Raw genomic sequence first — 20,455 nt, 5'->3', positions numbered from 1 at the left:
TCCACTTTTTATTTCTCCCTGTTATTCACCCATTTCTGTTTTCTGTTTTCAAATCTCTGATTTAAGGTGGGTTTGTATTTTTAATGCTTCCTTGAGGCTTGAGCGTGGTGAATTCATTTTGAAGCGTGGGCTTGTGGTTCTCTTTTACATGCTTCATGGTGATTTTCAGAGGAGATTTTCCTTGGCTGATATGTGTGAAATCTTTGCTCCTGATAGCGTTTACACTGGCTCTGTAGGTGTGACTTCATTTTTCTCTTGTTCATTTAATGCCGTTGGGCTTGCTTGTGTTTCGTAGGATTCCCGGTGCTCTTCTGTGGGCAGAGCACAGTCCTCCGACTCCACCTTTGCAGAACCCCGCTTTTACCTACTTTGCTTTTCCACTTGACCACTTGGTTGCCCAAAGGAGCTTTCCCTTCCTCTTGGCTCTTTCCTCCCCAAGGCTGCATGCCCCCAGATGGGCTCTCTCAGTGCTCCTGCTTCTCTCACAGCACCTCCCTGGGCCCAGTTCCTCCGGCCCCTTCTGGTGGACCTTCTGATTACCTCAGCACCCCTCCGTCTTCCCTTTGGGCTTTCTGTCCATTTGCTGGAAAGCTTTGTGGCTGGGACAGCAGTGAGAGAGAGAGCAGGCTGGGGGTTTGGTGGTATCTTCACTTTTCAGTTCAGATATTTTACACTTTTGGGGTTCTTTACCTTCACATTATGTGGCAGGTATGGCTTTGTGTAGATTTTACTTTCCTTTCTTGTTTTTTCTGTCTTTTGGGAGGAAATTTTGGGATAGAAGCAGTTATACCACTGCCATTGTCCTCAGGATCCATGTTGCCAATTTTTTATTTTTATTTTTTGAGATGGAGTCTTGCTGTCACCTAGGCTGGAGTGCATTGGTGCAATCTTGTGTCATTGCAACCTTTGCGTCTCAGGGTTCAGTCGAGTCTCATGCCTCAGCCTTTCAAGCAGCTGGGATTACAGGCATGCACCACCATGCCTGGCTATATATATATATATATTTTTTTTTTTTTTTTTAACTTTTTAAAAATTTTTTAAATTTTTAAATTTTTTTTTATTTTTGAGACTGAGTCTCACTCTGTTGCCCAGGCTGGAGTGCAGTGATGTGATCTCGGTTCACTGCAACCTCTGCCTCCCGGGTTCAAGCAATTCTCCTGCCTTAGCCTCCTGAGTAGTTGGGATTACAGGCGCCCACCTCCACGCCAAGCTAGTTTTTGTATTTTTGGTAGAGACGGGGTTTTGCCATGTTGGCCAGTCTGGTCTCGAACTCCTGACCCCAGGTGATCTGCCCACCTTAGCCTCCCAAAGAGCTGGGATTACAGGCGTGAGCCACCGCGCCCAGCTCCGTGTTGCCAGTTTCTAAAACGAAACCACTGTATGTTACCAAACTGTGCTGTGGTGGCCACAGGCCTGGCTCATGGAGATGTCAGAGTCCTACCCAGGCAGGCTCCAGGAGGGGGGAGGCTGGGAAGATGAGGAGTTGTTGCCGAGGGTTCTTGGCCTTGTCCTTGTTAGTTTGCGACTTGGTGTTTCCCAGTTTGTGCTGGAGTATCCCAGGAGTCGGGGAGGACAGGCTGCTGGCAGTAGAAGGAACTTTGTACAGTTACCCAAGCCTGATGATCAGTGAGGGCTGAGCGGCTGCTCCATGTGTCAGCCCGCGTCTCCAGTCCACCCACGGCGCTGGCCCAGCCAGGACTAAGCTCCACCTTCTTCTCTGGGGCTGCCATTCTCAGCCACCCCCGCACCTCCCTAGTATAATTCCCTGAAATTGCCCTGTTTCTGGGCCGAGGATACACCCCATACTGCAGTGTGCAGTTCCTCCATCCTCCAAAACTCATCTGAGCATCTCTTCTGGTTCTCTTAGGCCCCAGCATGGTGGGGGTTCTCTCTGTCCCCCAGCGCTCCCAGCCAACAGCACTGCTCACTTCTCCCTGACCCACCTGAATCTGCAGCAGTGGGCCCTGTGCCGGTTGTCCTGGCGCTGGGTCGGGTGGATTTTGGAGCGGGTGAGGGAGCTGAGCAGAGCACTGTGCGCTGGCATCCCTTGTTGCTACTGCAGCAGTATTGTGTCTCCACAAAGGTTCGGGGGCGAAAGGAAATGAGAACCGGAGCTATGACTTGGATTCACAGGGAAGCTGAATAAAGGGAAAGGAGAGAGTTTAAACTTATCTGCAGGCATCACGTTAAATGTAATGTTTTCTTGACAAACAGCCAGCACACGGCATTATTTTTTAAAATCCCCTCATCAAAAGCTAAGACCAACGTCTTACATATGGAAGAGTTTCTATGCTACAGGTTATTCTAATGAGAAAAAAAAGAAAAGTGACTTACAATACTATACAATACTATCACATGAAATATTCATGTAAAAATTCTTTTCGAACAAGAGGACATATTCTTACAGGTAAGAAATGCTATGCAGATATTAAAAATTAATTCCTGAGCACAAGAGAGTGAGCCAGGGTAATGCGAGTGCAGTTTGTCCAGAGTTTACAAGCCAGGACCTGGGGTTCCCAGGCCTTGGAGCCGTCGCTAAGGACCTAAGCCTCGCTCTCCACTCCCGCTAGGCCGCAGGGACCCGCTCCTGGGGGATGGAGGGTGGGAAGCAGGGGGGAGGGGAGTTCCAAGCTCCTGCGGGAAACCCGGGACTTTCCAGTGTTCTCTTCTCAGTAATAGAAAGTACCTCCGGGGCAAGAGAGCAAGACTCCGTCTCAAAAAAGCAAAAAAACAAAACAAAGCAAAAAGAAAGTGCCTCCTAGAGAGTGGGTGGGAGTTGGAAGTTGCTTCAGTCTTCACTTCCATCTCTCAAGCCACACTTTCTGAGCTGGGGCCGCCTGCACAGGCGTCCTGGAGCAGGAGGGGTGGCTGGCAGTGCCAGGAGAGGAGGGCAGCTGTGGGCCCCTGGAGGCACCGTGGTGGCGGGCTTGGGGTTTCAGAGCACAATGTAACAGCTGTTTGAGAAACAGGGTGAGGACAGACGGTTGGGAATTACGCGAAAGCCTGCTTTGAAGGTTCACGGCGCTGGCGCTGGCGACACAAAGGTGGAGGTGGAGTTACTGCAGCCATCTCCAGGTTCACAGCAGCCCAGGGGAGAGGGGGCACAAGAGCGCTGGGACCCCGCAGCTCTCAGGGCTTCTCTCAGGGGCGCAGAGGGCTCCTCTCCTTCCCCTTCGGCTCCTTCCTTGCGGGGTGACTGCCCCTCATGGCCTCCCTGACCGGGGTGCCCTGTGGGTGCTCCCGAGGGGATAGAGGTCGGGGTGGAGGATGTGAGCTCTGCAGGCCGCCCAGCCAGCGCCCACGTGCTCAGGTGCCAGCGAGGGACGCGTGTGTGCGTCAGCGTGACTTGGAGGAGCACACTGTGCCTAGAACACTCTGACTCTGTCGCTCTGCGCCTGTCCGCCTCCCCAAAGGCCAGGTCCACTGCACCGAGTGTTTCAGCTTGTGGTGCATCTCCCTGTGGCCTCCCCGCCCCCACGCTGCAGAGGAAGAGTCCCCAAAGCCTTTCCTAAATCTCCAAAGTCCCTGTTTCCCTGGTGGCACTTCACACTAGCTGTTTGCATGAGGTGGGACTCGCCAGAGATGGACAGTCACCGCCAGGAGAGGCCCCTGCGTGCCCTGGGAACCTGGGACTCAGTGCGTGCTCGGAAACGTGTAGGAGTGCAAGATTTACCATAGGTTTGACTATGTCTTTTCTTTTTTTTTAAATTAACTGAAACAACCCAAGAACTGGATTTCTTCAAATCTACCAATTTATACTTTAATTTAGAAAAAGGAAAAGCACTCACAAATAAATTTAGTCAATCTATAATTATGGTATAAATAAGTTCCACTTAAATGTAATGTTCCAAGCATAATAATTTGTTGAGTAAATCAAATCATTGATACATCTTAATGTTCCTAAAGTTAGGAAATCATCTAAGCTTCATAAAAAGAAAGCATTTTATGTATTTAAATTTTCCCCAGAAGTCCCTCTTTGTTAAAAATAGAAAAACAAAACAAAACATTTTTTTTCATGACTTCAAAATTTGCGGATATTCTGTGCCTGGAAGGAATCCGTGGGGTTTCTCATGCTTTCCACACTGTGGTTCAGGACTGCAGCCTGGAAACCGCGTGATCGTGGAATTGCCATCAGAGGGAACACTAGAGGTTATTTAATCAAATTCTTTCATTTTATGAGCACATTTCAGAGGTCAGATGAGTTGAGTGGCGCCCCGCCACCCCCAGGACCCCTCTGGTCACAGTGGCTCTGGGTGGGCAACCCCAGTCCTCAGAAACCCCTGGCTCCTTGGGCACAACCCACTGAAGCCTTGTGTCCCCAGCCTCACACGGCTGCCCTGGATACTCCAGGTGAGCAGGGCCCTATTGGGTTGAACAGTTGTGACCTGCTACCCCTCAAGGGCTTACGTCCGGGGACTTACATGTGCATGTATTTCCATATCATCATTAAGAAACCTGTGCAATGTTACATTGTATGTGAATAGGCTATCATCACCTTTTCCCCTTTTGTTGACATTTAGGCTACTGTCTATGTTTTTCCTCCTGAAACAGCCATGTAAAGAACATCTTTGAGCATTGGGTGATGACTATTTTTCACCCTTCTTGCTAGGTAGGGTCTTTCTCAGGAAGGAAAGAGATTATGTGCTCAAAGGTCAGGTTTGCGGAAAGAATGGGTGTGCTGAACTCTGAAGAAGATAGGAGGTGACCTCGTGGGTCTAAGGGGTGAAGGGGAGATGGGAGCTGCAGTCCAGCAAGGGCTGTCCAGCCGTGGATTGTAGGAGGGGCTGCCCTCATCACCTGTGGCCTGGCCAGAGGAGCCAGGAGATTCAGTGACCTTGTTCCTCCCACCCATCGAGTCCTGCCAATGTCTCCCATTGGCCAGACTTACCTGGATTCCAGAAGACGGGATTGCTGCCAGCAGCAGGGCTGAGGAGAAGGCTGGGGAGAAGGCCAGGGCTAGGACTAAAGGGCCATGAGGGATAGCCCCAGACAATCCTCCACTTGTGCCTGTTAGGATTTTAAAAACATCTTTTGTCCAGTCCAAGAGAAAATCACTTGTTCCCAAAACAAGAGCTGCACAATATCCCATTAGCTACTCTGTGATATGGGGTGATGTTGGTTCAGTAACACCTGAAACTTAAAATGTTAGCTATCCCAATGCTCTTCATATATGACAATGGAGAATAAGTGGGGGAAGAGAAGCAACAAAATACCGTAAAACAGACCTGCTGTAGCCCCAGCTTCCAGAGCTGATTCTGAAGTCCGAATTGTTAGTTAACTCACTTCTCTAATGCCACATTCCCCTGACCTCTGCCACAACTTCAGATATGTGGTTTTTATCTGCTGTTGGGGTGACCCACACCATCATTCTCATAGGACCCGAGACCTTGGTGTTGTGTCTGTACTGGAGTGCCAAGGTGTATATGAACTGGGACTACTGGAATGCAACTGGAATGCAAGGAGGCACACCTGTGAATGCCCAGCTCCCGGACAGTTCTTGCCAGTGTGAGGAAGCAGCAACCCAGTTCCCTCTGAGAATTGAGATCAGTCATCTTGGACAGTAGGGGGACTCTCCTTGTCTGCTTGATGGTCACAAGGCATGTGGAGCTTCACATGGCCAGGGAGGACTCTCAGCTTCCAATGAAATGCTGACACCTGATGTGATACCTTGGTTCTTGTCTTCTTGGTTTAAGAGAATTTAAACAAGAGACACATAGCAAAAGAAGTGCAGCATGGAGTATTGCAAAAGAAAAAGAAGACTTTGACAGTTAGGTGCAGAATAGGCAGGACACCCTGGGAGAGAGAGAAATTCAGGATGGGCTGCTCATAAGGATGAGACAGCAAAGACCGGTGCTAGGGAGGCTCCCACGGTGGGAGTCTTACCTGATTTTTTGTAAGGAGGTGGGAGAGGTGTTGCTGGTAAGGACGTTCTGGGTGGCTCCCACGGTGGGAGTCTTACCTGATTTTTTGTAAGGAGGTGGGAGAGGTGTTGCTGGTAAGAACGTTCTGGGTGGACCTCTGGATGCACATGCGCAGTCGCTGTACATGCGTGTTCGTATATCGTACGTCTCATTAGCATCTTAAATCTCCACCCAGGGGTGTGTTTTTTGCTATTCTAATGAGGACGGGTAAGGTCAAAGTGCACATGCTCTCTAGAGGGGAAAGTCCCTACTGGAGATAGCTTTGCTTCAGTAGCTCAATGACAATGTAAATGCTGAGGCTTATTGTGTTGACGGCACGGTCACCATGGTTGCCTCATCCTGAGAACATGGTCACTGCCTTGACTGCCTATCCTGCCTCAGGTAATAAAGGTAATGGTACCTTGGTTAGTTACGTTTCCTTGGGTATTAGGACCTGCAAATCCACTGAGCTCAAGATTATTAAGACAGGGGGCAAAAATTCCTGAAGTGGGTCACTGAGTGTAGTAATAACGGAGGGAGTGCTCCTATCTCTCCCCTTTGTTTCCCACACTATGGTTCCCAGTGGTCTGTGACGGAGATCGTGACATTCATTGGTAATTTGTTTAAGCACATACTGCATGCCGTAGGGTGGCACGCCAACGTTGCAGACTTTGGGATTGCAGCAAATAGTACCTCTGAAGCTTTAGCAGGCCACTGTTCTGTCAAGTCAGCTGCTTCTGGGTAATGGAGCACATGGTGCCACCAGCGATTCTGGCGTGACGCACTGCCTTCACTGTAGAATAAGCTCCCTGTCAAAGGAACTGAGTGAGAAACCCAGGACTGGAAAAGGAATTCTGTACGTCAGTGAATGATGGGGCTGGATGAAGCTTTACAAGAAAGAAAGGGAAATCCTTATTTGTAAAATGGTTCTAACATGTCTAACCTAATCATAAGATTTCTAACCTAATCATAAATTTCTAACATAATCACAAGAGCCCTTGTGATTGGATTGTGCCCACCTCTATTGGGTAGGATAATTTCCTCAACTTAATCACATCAGCAAGTCCCTATTATCGTGTGTGTTCATCTTCTCTTGCTGCATAAATTAACAGGAATTGAGTGGCTTAACCCAACTTTATTCTCTTACAGTTTTGGAGACCAGAAATCTAAACTCAATCTAGTAGAGAGGGCTGTGTTACTTCTGGAGACTTCAGAAGAAAATAATATGATTTTTCTTCTTTAGCCTTTTGATATGGTAGATTACATTGATTAATTTTCAAATATTGAGCCAACCATGCACACCGGAAATCAATCCCCCTTGGTCATGGTATATGATTATTTTCACATATTCATGGATTCAGTTTGCTAACATTTTATTGGGGATTTTTGTGTCTAAGTTCATGAGATACATTGATCTGTAGTTTTCTTTGTGCTAGCTTTATCTGATTTTGGCTTCATAAAATAAGTTGGCAAGTGTTCCTTCCTGTTTTATTTTCTGGAAAAGATTATATAGAATTGATGCGAGTTCTTTACATATTCAGGAGAATTTTTTTATTAAGGTTTGCTGGGATAATTTTATTAAGAGATGAATATGTATTTTTTAGCAAGGTAAAAAAAATACAAATAATAATAACAACCCTTCTGTTCATAAATATCCCTTCAGGTGAAAACATTGGAAGTCACACAATTTAAAGAATGTGGCCCAAATAAAGCCCAAGTATTTTTTGCACACATTTATTTATTTTACCTACCATATGATCCATAATTCAACCTTTTATTCAGTTGCTGGCTTTATTAGTCTGTTCTCACGCTGCTGATAAAGACATACCCAAGACAGGGAAGAAAAAGAGATTTAATGGACTTACAGTTCCATGTGTCTGGGGAGGCCTCACAATCATGGCAAAAGACAAGGAGAAGCAAGTCACATTTTACATGGATAGCGGCAGGCAAAGAGAGCTTGTGCAGGAAAACTCCTGTTTTTACAACCATCAGATATTCTGAAATTCATTGACTATCACGAGAACAGTGCAGGAAAGTCCCATCCCCATAATTTAATCACGTCCCACCATGTTCCTCCAGTGACTTGTGGGAATTGTGGGAGTTACAATTCAAGATGAGATTTGGGTGGGGACACAGCCAAACCATATCATTTCACCCCGGCCCCTCCCACATCTAATGTCTGTACATAGCAAAACCAATTATGCCTTCCCCACAGTCCCCCAAAGTCTTAACTCATTTCAGCATTAACTCAAAAGTACACAGTCCAATGTCTCATCTGAGACAAGGCAAGTCCCTTCCGCCTATGAGCCGGTAAAATCAAAAGCAAGTTAGTTACTTCCTAGATATAATGGGGATACAAGCATTGGGTAAATACAGCCATTCCAAATGGGAGAAGTTGGCCAAAACAAAGGGGCTACAGGCCCCATGCAAGTCCAGAACCCAGCAGGGCAGTCAAATCTTAAAGCTCCAAAATGACCTCCTTTGACTCCGTGTCCCACATCTGGGTCGCGCTGATGCAAGAGGTGGGTTGCCATGGTCTTGGGCAGCTCCGTCCCTGTGGCTCTGCAGGGTACAGCCTCCCTCCCTGCTGCCTTCATGGGCTGGTTGAGTGTTGAGTGTCTGCGGCTTTTCCAGGTGCGCAATGCAAGCTGTCAGTGGATCCACCATTCTGGGATCTGGGAGCTTCTCACAGCTCCACTAGGCGATTCCCCAGTAGGGACTCCTCTGTGTGGGGGCTCTGACCCCACATTTTTCTGCTGTGCTGCCCTAGCAGAGGCTCTTCATCAGGGCCCCGCCCCCGCAGGAAACGCCTCCTGGACATCCAGGTGTTCCCATACATTCTCTCAAATCTAGGTGGAGGGTTCCAAACCTCAATTCTTGACTTCCGTGCACCCGCAGGCTCAACAGCACGTGGAAGCGGCCAAGGCTTGGGGCTTCCACCCTCTGAAGCAACAGCCCAAGCTTTACCTTGGCTCCTTTTAGTCATGACTGGAGTGGCTGGAATGCAGGGCACCAAGTCCCTAGGCTGCACAGAGCAGGGAGGCGCTGGGCCCCACCCAGGAACTATATTTTCCTTTTAGGCCTCAGGGCCTGTGATGGGAGGGGCTGCCAAGAAGATTTCTGACATGACCTGGAGACGTTTTCCCCATTGTCTTGGGAATTAACATTCGGCTCCTCATTGCTTATGCAAATTTCTGCAGCTGGCTTAAATTTCTCCTCAAAAAATGAGATTTTCTATTCTATCGCATTGTCAGGCTGCAAATTTTCTAAACTTTTATGCTCTGTTTTCTTTTTAAAACTGAATACCATTAACAGAACCCAAGTCACCTCTTGAATGCTTTGCTACTTATAAATTTCAGGGTTTTTTTTTTTTTTTTTTTTTTTGCTGTCAATGGTGTATTGTATTCATTCATATTGTATTCATCTGAAAAATCCTCATGGAAAATTGTTTGGTTTAGCTCTCAGAAGCCAACTTCTGAGCTCTGAGGAAACTTGCGTTCTTTTGAACTGCTCAGTCTTTCTTTTGAGCAAGGGACATTTTGGGACAGTTCTGCTTCCTCTTAACTTTTTTCTGGGGCTTCTTCTCCTAGACGGGATTCTCTCTTACAGCAACATGAGCTTTCTTATACATCTTCTCCATCATGTCTGTAGTTACACTGTTCTTCCTGTATTGAAAGAACTGTTTCTTGTAAGCATCTTCATCTTCCCCCATGAAGCAGCACATGTAATCTGCGACAATCTGGCCCCTGATGTGCTTCCGGTGTACTTCTACACTAAATTCCTTGCTTTCAGAACCATAACCGGGAATCATTTGGTACTGTGAGGGATAGACAAGCCTCTATCTACAGCTCTCTTCAGGGCACCAAGAACTTTATGGCCACTGGTAGTTCTGGCAAGGGCCGCATCCAAATAGCAGGTAAAGACACTTGGCTGACCAACAATGCTTTCCACATTGTATTCATCGCCAGTCACCTCTACTTGGCCTTCATAGATCTTTTCCATGCCAAACCCATTGAGAAGCCTGCAGACCAGCAGCAGGCCAGTGCCATACACTGCAGCATAATTGGTCAGGCCAAGCTTCCAACCGTATTTTCGTAGTTCCCACGCATATGCTGTGCGTCCTATCCTATCCCCTTCTGTATGGGCGTAAGCAGCCTGACAAGCATATCTGTGTGCTACACAAACCGTCATCCTGCATTTGGCTGTGTCGTATTTATTTTTATCCTGTATCACCAAGCATTTCCAAGCGTAATACTCAGTTGTACTTTCTTGTCATCTTCTGCATTTCACTTGATCTGTCTTCACTTAGGCTTTATCCTTAACAACTTTACGAACCCCATCCTGTGGAACAGAGACCCCCATCCATGGATCAGCAGAGACCTGCCCTGCTTAGCAATTTCTTCCTCCAGATACCCTAAGTCATCTCTCTGAAGTTCAAAGTTCCGCAAATCTCTAGGGAAGGGGCAAAATGCCACCAGTCTCTGCTAAAACATAAGAAGAGTTCCCTTTGCTCCAGTTCCCAGCAAGTTCCTCATGTCCATCTGAGACCACCTCAGCCTGGACTTTATTGTCCACATCGCTGTCAGCATTTTAAGTCTCTAGGAAGTCCCACACTTTCCCGCCTTCTTCTGTATTCTGAGCCCTCCAAACTGTTCCGACGTCGGCCTGTTACCCGGTTCCAAAGTCGCTTCCACATTTTCGGCTGTCTTTTCAGCAATGCCCACTCTTCTGGTACCAGTTTCCTGTATTAGTCTGTTCTCACCCTGCTAATAAAGACACACCAGAGACTAGGTTCTGGGTCCAGTGGAATATCACAATCACCCTTTGTGGCAGGTTTCAGTCAGAAAAGGAGGGTCACAACAGCTGGGCGATGGATACACAGATAGGTCCTAATGCTTCCCACAGGCAGGACCCGGCAAGGAGAGTTACATCACCTACAGAAGACCCAGGAATTTATTCTTTTCTCCAAGTCTAGCTACAAGTGCCAGCATCTCTCTTATTGGCTGGTTTATGGCATGAGTGTCATCATCACAACTGAGCTGGGCTAAAGTGTATGTCACAATCCAACCTTGAATACGCAAGGTCCAGGCAAAAGGTGAGAGTTACGTCATCTAGGTGCTGAGTGCAGTGATGCGTCACAATCCTTTTGTGGTAGGGTGCAGGCTGAGGAAGTGTCACGTGACCTTTGGGCTGCGGCCAGGCAGAAAAGTCAGGTCCCTCAGGTTCTGGACAGAGGCGTATGCCACAATCACACATCGTTTGGGTGAGGCCCAGTCACGTATCACAATGCCACCTGTGGGCAGCACCAAGGCTGGAAAAGAGAGTCACATTTCCAAGGTGCAGAGTCAAACGATATGTCACAATCTCATCGGTGGACTGGGCTGAGGCAGGAGAGTCAAATCACGAAGGTGCTCAGCAGATACATACAACCACACCTGGCTGTGTGGCTGCTGTCTCCTCACTCCACATTCCAGGGCTCTGCTCTTTCCTTCAAAAAGGTCACCAGGTTTAGCTTAGAGACAGCAAGACCCAGAGATCAGGTTTCTGTCCTTCTTTTAAACCACATCTTTATACAAATCCTGCTAAGCAGGGTTCCAGTATTTCCACTCCTCCAGAGAGAATTCTATGGCCACATTCCTGAATGTAAACAGTTTCATTTCCCAGCTTTCAGGATGTCCTGGCATCTTAGCTATGCGTGTCCCAGGACCTGCAGATCACAGGGCAACAGAGGCTGTGACAACGTCACAGGGGCTCCGGAGACGGCGGACGCGGAACAGTGGAGATGAATCCCAAGCTCTGGCGGGAGTGGGAGACAAAGGCCCAGTGGAATTTTCTAGTGAAACCAGGAGTCTGGAATCTTTTTTTAAAAGGAAACTTTCAAATTAATAATTCAACTTCTTTCATGGCTAAAGGGCTATTCAGATTATAGATTTTATCTATGTTTTCATACTTTGTGTTTTTTGAGGAATTGGTTTCTTTTTAGTTGCCAAATTTGTGACTGTAAAGTTGTTGATAATATTCCTTTATTATCATTTTAATGTCTGAAATATATGTAGCAAAATTTCCTATTTCATTCCTGATATTGGTGATTTGTGTCTCTCTCCTTTTATTTTTGGTCAGTCTTTTTAGAAGTTTGTCTGTTTTACTGATTTTACCCAAGAAACAGCCTTTTCTCCTTTGATTTTCATTGGTATTGTCCTATATTAACTATAGATTTCTTCTATGATCTTTATTGTTTCTTTCCTTGAGCTTTCTTTTGGTGTATTTTACTCTTTTTTGGCTAGTGTTTTTGAGGTAGGAACTTAGATTATTGATTTGAGATTTCTTTTCTTTTCCAGTGTTAACATTTAGTGTTATAAAGTTTTATTGCAGTTGTATTTCAGTTGCACCCTGTATGTTTTTATGTGTTGCATTTTCATTAAAATTCAGTTCTATATATTTTAAAATTTACTTTGAGACCTCTTCATTGACCCATAGACTGTTTAGAAGTATGTTGGTTAATTTCCATGCATTTGAAGATTTTTCTATTGTCTTTTTGTTTCTAACTTTATTCTGTTATAGTTGAAGAACATACTCTGTATAAGTTTGTTTTTTTACATTTGTGGAATTTTGTTTTATGACCCAGAATGTGATATATCTTGGTAAATCTTTCATGAGAACTTGAAAAAAACTGTATTCTCCTGTTTTGGGGTGAAGTGTTTTATATATGTGAATTAAATCCCTTTGGTTCAGTGTTGTTTAGTTCTTCCATATTTTCAATTATTTTCTATGTAGCATTTCTATTAGTTTCTGGGGGCGAGTTATTTATGTTCCCAATTATAAACATGAATTTGTTTTTTCTTTCAGCTCTAGCAGTTTTTTGCTTCATGTATTTTACTGCTCTGTTGTTTGGTGCATACATATTTAGAATTTTGTATCTTCCTGGTGGATTGACCTCTTTATCATTATTTAATGATTTTCTTTCCCTCTAGTAATTTACTTTGACGTCTACTTAGCTGATATTAATATAGTCACTCTTGCTTAAATTTTTTTTGTGTGTGTAACGTACCTTTTCCAGCGTATAGTTGGCTTATTTTTTCAATCCTTTCTGCCAGTCTCTGTATTTTGATTGATATGTTTAGAAAACGTACATTTAAGGTAATTATTGATATGTTATTGCTTAAATATGCCATTTCAATTACAGTTGGTCTTTCATATCCATAGATTTTGCATCCATGGGTTCATCCAACTACAGATCAAAAAAAAAATCCCACAAAGTTGCAAAAAGCCAAACTTGAATGTTCTGTGCGCTGACTGTTCTGTTGAGTCCATGTGAGTGATGAGATGCATAGGCATCGTGTTAGGTACTATAAGTAATCTAGAGATGATTTAAAGTGCACAGAAGAATGTGCTTAGGTTATATGCAAATACTATGTTATATGCAAATACTATGTTATATGCAAATACTAGGTTATATGCAAATACTAGGTTATATGCAAATGCTAGGTTATATGCAAATACTATGCCATATGCAAATACTATGTTATATGCAAATACTGTGTTATATGCAAATACTGTGTTATATGCAAATACTATGTTATATGCAAATACTGTGCCCCTTTAAATAACGGACCTGAACATCTATGGAGTTTGGCATCACGCAGAGGTCCTGGAACCAGTTCCCCATGGATACTGAAGGATCACTGATTTATTTTCTGTTTGTTTCCTCTGTTTCCAGTACGTACTATGTTTCTTTTGTCTTGGCTTTCTGTGTGTTACTTGAACATTTTTTACATTATATTTTGATTCACTGATAGTATTTTTTAGTGTTTCTCTTTGTGTAGTTTTGGAGTGGTTTCTTGGAGGACTACAGTATACATACATGACTTATTAGAATTACCACTTTGAATGAAGTGTGAAAATATCACTTCCATTAAGATTTCTTTATCTTTTCTTGAGTATTAGATGGCAACATAATTTTTGTTTAAATCATCAAATTGATCTATAAAACTCATGGGGAAAGGAATAATCTATTGTGTGTACACATTTCTGCTTTTTCTGTTCCTTTCGCTTCCTGATGCTCCAAAATTTGTCTTTCTTTTTTCTTTTTCTCTTTTTTTTTTGAGGTGGAGTCTCACTCCATCTCCAGGCTGGAGTGCAGTGGCACAATCTTGGCTCACTGCAACCTCTGCCTCCCGGGTTCAAGTGATTCTCCTGCCTCAGCCTCCCAAGTAGCTGGGACTACAGGTGCGCGCCACCATGCCCAGCTAATTTTTCTATTTTTAGTAGAGACAGGGTTTCACCATGTTGCCCAGGGTAGTCTTGATCTCTTGACCTCGTGATCTGCCTGCCTTGGCCTCCCAAAATGCTGGGATTACAGTCGTGAGCCACCGCACCCAGCCTATTTTGTTTTTTATAATTTTCTTTATGTTCGAATAACTTCTTTTAGCCAACCTTTAAGGGTAGGTCTGCTGGTAAAAAAATTCTTTTACTTTTTCTTTGTCTGAGTGTGTATTTATTTCCTCTTTATTCCTCAAGGATAGTTTCACTGGATATAGAATGTATGGTTGACAGTGCTTTTCTTCAATACTTGAAAAACATTGTACCATTTCCTTCCATCTCTCCTGGTATCAGAGAAGAAATTTGTTGCCATTTGAATTTGTGTTTCCCTGTAGGTAATGCGTAGTACTTTCTGGCTGCTTTTAATGTTTTTTTTTTTTTTTTTTTTTTTTGTCTTTAGTTTTTGAAAGTTGATGATTTGTTTTGGTATGGATTTCTTTGGGTTCATCCTGTTATCCTGTTCCTAGGGCTTGTTCATCTTCTTGAATCTGTAGGTTTGTGTCTTTTGCCAAATTGGGAAAATTTCAGCCTTTATTCCTTAAAGTACTTTTGCAACCTCATTCTAATTCTTTTCTCCTTCTAGTACTCTAGTGACATGAATATTAGATTTTTAAAATAGTCCTACAGTTCCCTGAGCCTCCATTCCACCCCCTGTGCTTTTACAAAAATATGTTTTCTCTCTGCTCTTTAGATTGGGTGAAATTCTATTGATTTACCCTCAAATTCACTGATTTTTTTTTTATTGTCTCTACTATTGAGTGCATATCAAGAGGCTTTAACAAATTCTGTTATTGTATATTTTAGATCTATCATTTCCATTTGATTCTTTTTTGTATATCTTTTATTTCTTCCCATAGTCTTATTTTTCACTTGTTCCAAGAGAAGTTGTAGCTGATTGTTGAGACATTTTTGTGAAGGCTGCTTTAAAATCCTTTTCAGATAATCCGACATCTGATATATCTCAGTGTTGGCATCAGGTGATTGTCTTTTCTCATTCAAGTTGTGATTTTCTCGGTTTCTGATATGACAGGTGACTTTTGATTGTATCCTGGGTATTTTATCTATTATTTTAGGATACTCTGAGTCATAAATAACTGTTTTATTTCAGCAGGCAGTCAACATGTTTAAGTTTAGCACACAAGTTATGGACTATTTACGTAGTCTGCCATTCAAATGAAGATTTAATTTTCAGCGATCTTGCAGTGCTGCTTTGATCTGTTTGGTTTCTCCAGTGCTGCTGGGTGCTGCCTTGGGGGCTGGAAGGGATTTCCCCAGGCTGGGCTGCCCAGATGTCTCTTCCTGTGGAGAGGAGTTTCAGGTCTGCAGAAGTGAAGAGACTTCCATGGCTAAGTGTTTGTTGAGATGGCATCCCCCTTCCTGTGGGGACCTCAGAACATTCCATGAGCCATGTGCTATAGTAGGATACCATAGCACATGGCTCTTGACCTGGGTGTCTCTTGGCTTGAGATCCCAGGTGTGAGGTGTAGTGGGGTCCCTTCTCAGGTTCTGTCCACTCACCAGGTATCTCTTTGTAGGGGATGGGGTGCCTCCCGTGGTTACCTTTGCTGGCAGGGCTTTTATTAATCTTACTTGCCGGGGGGCATGTTCCCCTGGTGTATTTTCATCCAAGGGAGGAACAAGCCCACCTGGCTGTCTTCTCTTGCTATATTGGGAGTTGGTCTGGAAATGCTGATTTTGAGGGACGAAATACACCCTGCAGCTGTGCTGTTCCCATTTTCCTGGGCTCCTGTGTTAGTCCATTTTCACGTTGCTAATAAAGACATACACCAGACTGGGCAATTTACAAAAGAAAGAGGTTTAATGGACTTACAGTTCAACATGGCTGGGGAGGCCTCATGATCATGGCAGAAGGCAAGGAGGAGGAAATCACATCTTACATGGATGGCAGCAGGCAGAGAGAGAGAGAGAGAGAGAGAGAGAGAGCGCTTGTGCAGGGACACTCCCATTTTTAAAACCATCAGATTTCATGAGACTTCCTCACTATCACGAGAACAGCTGGGAAAGAGCAGCCCTCCATGATTCAATTATCTCCCACCAGGTATCTCCCACAACAGGTGAGAATTATGGGAGCTACCAGATGAGATTTGGGTGGGGACACAGAGCCAAACCATTATCAGGTCCCAAACCAGTTTCCTCTCCTCTTACTGCAACCTTTCAGAATTCTCCTTTACTTGCCTCTTGCTTTATTCCCAGGGTTTATAGGTGTGCTTGGCAGGAGTAAGCAGGGAGTTTGGGGTCTCTATCATTTTGTCTGGACTGGAAGTTCCCTGGAATTGCCCGTTTGTTTATTTTTAATCTCTGTCATTTTGTTTTTAATTTGTTTCTAGTAGAGAACATAGAATTGGACCTAATTTTAAAATATTTGCTGTTATGCCTTATATTCGCTATATTGTATTTCCTTGATACGTCCTCTTCCCATGTGCTGATGTTGTATATTGGTAAAGTTTCTTTGCATCTATTTTTTGAGTGTTTTGAAGTTATAAATAATAGTTGCATTCTCTTAATTGTTAGCTTAAAAATTTGCAAAATCGTATTTAAACCTGCGTTTATAAATAGGAGTAAAATAAGAGTTGCCATGCATTTCAGGTTCTGCTAGAGATTAAGGAGCTTTATTGGCTTCTCAGCAGGCTTTTGGACTGAGAACCTTGAATGAGACACTGCTTCCTCTTTTTCCGTGTGATGTTGAAAAGTTAGACCTAAAGGGCTTTTGGTGCTTTTGATAACAGCATGTTGTCCTTGTTTCACTTGGAATAAAATCTAGAGCCTCAACCATGACTCATAAAGCCACAAATGAGCTGGCTGCAGCTGCCACTTACACATAATTTCCTACCACAGGGGCTGGACCCCAGACACAGTGGCCTTCTTGCTAGGTGAATGCACATTTGTACTTGTCGCCTCTACCGGGGATGCTCTTCCCAAGCATGCTGGAGGCTGGTTCACCTCTCTAGTGTCTCCTCAAGTGTCCATCGTCAGGGCGGCCTTCCCTGGCCCTGCGGAAGGAGTTCTTCCATCATTGCTGACAACTTTCCTGTGTTCCTTTCCTTCTAACAGAGTATTGTCTATGACACGTTGTAATATGCTCTAATATATATGTGTGGCAGATAAATGAATATATAAACTTTTCTCTGTCTATGACACGTTGTAATAATGCTCTAATATATATGTGTGGCAGATAAATGAATATATAAACTTTTCCTCTGTCTCCCTTCACCGGAATATAAGCTCTAGGAGATCAGCAAATGTGTGTCTATCTTGGTCACTGTGGAATCCTCAGTGGTCCTGACAGTGCTGCCACATAGTAAGCACTCAGTACTCATCAAACAAATAAAGGAGCGAATGGAGACTAAGCAATATGGGATGTTGGCTCATGAGGACTGCACGTTTTTGAAATACATGTACTTATATTTAGAAATCAAACCATGTATCAAGTGGTGTAAGTCATTCATCATAATTTTCACAGGTTCTGTGAGGAGAGTAGTTCTCGCATGGATTCATCTAAGAAGGCTTCTTGCGAGGATATTTTAATCAGAATCGTAAGCTGAGAAGAAAGAGAAAAAGACAACTTTGTTGTTTCTCAGCGGTGTTAGGAAGCCTTGGGGATTTCTTGGTTCCTAAGTGATGACTTCTCCATGCAGGCCTGTTCATGCTTTGTGTGCATTTCCTCCTCTGGGTGTGAAGGGGATTTGGAAAGCCTTCCCGTGGGTCTGGATTTATTTGTGTCTCTGCCAGTGGGACATCTTTAGCCAAGACTCTGGCATTGGAAGTAAGAATCGTGCTAATAATAGGCAGGATAAAGGCTCTAATTTATAGGTTGTTTATAATAATTTCATGTTAATAGTTGATAACTCTTGCCAAATCCTAAATCAGGCTTCCCTGCTGCCTTCCCAGTTCTTCTTGGCTGGCTGTCATTTCTGATGTATGTATGTTATTTTTCGACATTAGTTACCTTTCCTCATAAACTATAGGGTTTATAACATAAGTCATGTAACTTTTATACTCTTAACTGTCTTGAGAAATGTTAAGATCCAAGAAATGACATAATGTAAAAGAGTGAAAGAAAGTTCACTCACTGCAAAGCTTAATCACAGGAATGCTGGTGGAGGGCACGGTTGCCCTCACGTGCTCTACCCCACAGTCTCTAAGTTCACAGACACTAATGACTCATTCTTCTTGCCTTTGGGGAAATAAACAACAAAAAGAGAAAACGCTCCCTTAGCAGTAAAACTAAACAAATGAGAACACAAAAATGAAACTAAACAAAAAGATACATATCGCTATCAAAATCCCCCCAAAATAAATTTTATTTTCTTCCTTTTATTTAGTGCTTTTCAATAATGACTCAAGTCACTTCTAATGTCACTTTTTCATGGAATACAAAAATAGGATTAGTTTTTAAATTACAGATGATTCTAAGTGGATCTGATACCAATGTGAATGAACAACATAACAAGAAGTTTATTTTTAGAACGAGAGTGGTCACCTAGCTTTTCTGCCAGGCATATAAACATGAGGGTCATTTAACTTGCTTTATCTTGTATCTGAGTCTTAAAAGAAGTGCTGCCTTGCAAACAGAATCAATAGTAAGTTTACTGGGAAGATGCATGCATAATTTCGGAGGAAAATTTACACACAGGCATTTTCATTTTTATTTTTACTTTATTTATGTATTTATGTATGTATGTATTTATTTATTTTGAAGCAGTCTCACTCTGTCACTGAGGCTGGAGTGCAGTGGTATGATTTCAGCTCACTGCAGCCTCTACTCCCCGGGCCCAAGTAATCCTCCCACCTCAGCCTCTGGAATAGCTGGGACTGCAGGCGTGCGCCACCATGCCTAGTTAATTTTATTTTTTTTTTAGGGACAGGTTTTGCCACATTGACCAGGCTGGTCTCGAACTCCTGAGCTCAAGTGATCCGCCCACCTTGGCTTCCCAAAGTGCTGGAATTACAAGTGTGAGCCACCACGCCTGGCCCATTTTTATTTTTAAATGTCTGCAGCAAAGATGATTTATAATGAGCTTTTTACTAATTTTGATAGTCTTTCTAACCTTGCTCTGACATTCTCCAAAGATAATATTGTAAGTCAAGTTCATTTAAAATATTCAATTATATTTGAAATGTTTGTGAAAATTGCTAAATATGTCAGCTGTTAAACATGTAAGAACTTTCAATATGTTTTAGAGATTCAAAAAAATCAGGTGTTTCTTATTGCTCCAGTCAGATTTTGATGGAGGCGGTTTTAAAATGAGACAGGACATCATGAGCGGAAGCATCAGCACAGAAAGGCAGGCTGCGGGGCATCTGATAAAAGGAAGCCCAGAGATCCCAGGGACTGTCTACCTGACTTCCGAGATATCAGCCTGCTCGTACCTCTGCTGTGGTACACCTGATGGTCATGGAGACTGTTCAGGTTCTCAAATGCTGGCTGGAGGCAGCCAGACCTGCGCCCTTTCCTCCTTATCCAGAGTCTTGTGATGCTCGCTGATCTCCCTTGCCCTGATGAGGGCTCTGCAGGGGGTGTGAGGTCCCAGGACCCTAGGTGGTCAGTTGGGGAGGATTGGACGCAGGAAAAGTAGCCGACTTAATTTATTTTAAAATTTAGATATTGGCAGAAAAAGAGTATTTTAACCCGGTGTCATAATGAGAGACAATGTTGAATTCCAATCTGCTAAGGGCGTGTAAACCTCTGAAGTTCACAGCTCCCTCTGATTACAATGAAAACTGGACAAAAATCAACTCCATATGGACTCTGAGAAGTACAAACAGGTAGATTGTGGAGAATGTCGAAGCCTGCAGAAGGAACCCTCTCAGGGTGGTTTTCCTGTTTTCTTCTCTCCTGGATTTCTCCCTGGAGCCAGCTTTCATGGCATAGACAGACAGTACTCCAGTAGCAACCCTATCTTTTGGCCCAGAGGAGTCAGAGAGAGTAGCACCTGCAGGCCAGGGAGTGTGGGGGAATCCCAGAAGAGAGAGCCAGAGAAGCCCCCCAGTTCTGTTCATGAACTTGCACTAGCCTCAGCCTACTTTCAGAACAACGCCATCTGGGGACAGACTCAAACCAGCGCAGCAAAGGCCCAGAGGACTGACTGATGACTCACTGAGGTGAGAACCATCCATACAGGTCTCTGACTAACTCTTGAATGATGTATATGCTAGGCAGGTATGAAGCAAGATGGCAAGGCTTAGAGAACTCAACTGAGATTTGAACCATCTGC

General features: G+C 43.9%; 1 protein-coding gene and 1 pseudogene across 8 annotated transcripts in view; one reads left to right on the top strand and one right to left on the bottom strand.

The window, feature by feature from the left end:
* LOC105497437 (OCA2 melanosomal transmembrane protein) overlaps positions 1–20,455 on the top strand; it is a 387,654-nt gene that overhangs the window by 194,760 nt on the left and 172,439 nt on the right. The gene's annotated exons all lie outside the window — the stretch shown is intronic.
* LOC105497436 (large ribosomal subunit protein uL18 pseudogene) lies at positions 9,298–10,666 on the bottom strand (annotated as a pseudogene).

This window comes from Macaca nemestrina, chromosome 7 (genome assembly GCF_043159975.1).
Source record: "Macaca nemestrina isolate mMacNem1 chromosome 7, mMacNem.hap1, whole genome shotgun sequence".
Classification (NCBI taxonomy): Eukaryota; Metazoa; Chordata; class Mammalia; order Primates; family Cercopithecidae; genus Macaca; species Macaca nemestrina.
This window is presented reverse-complemented; position numbering and strand designations above follow the sequence as displayed.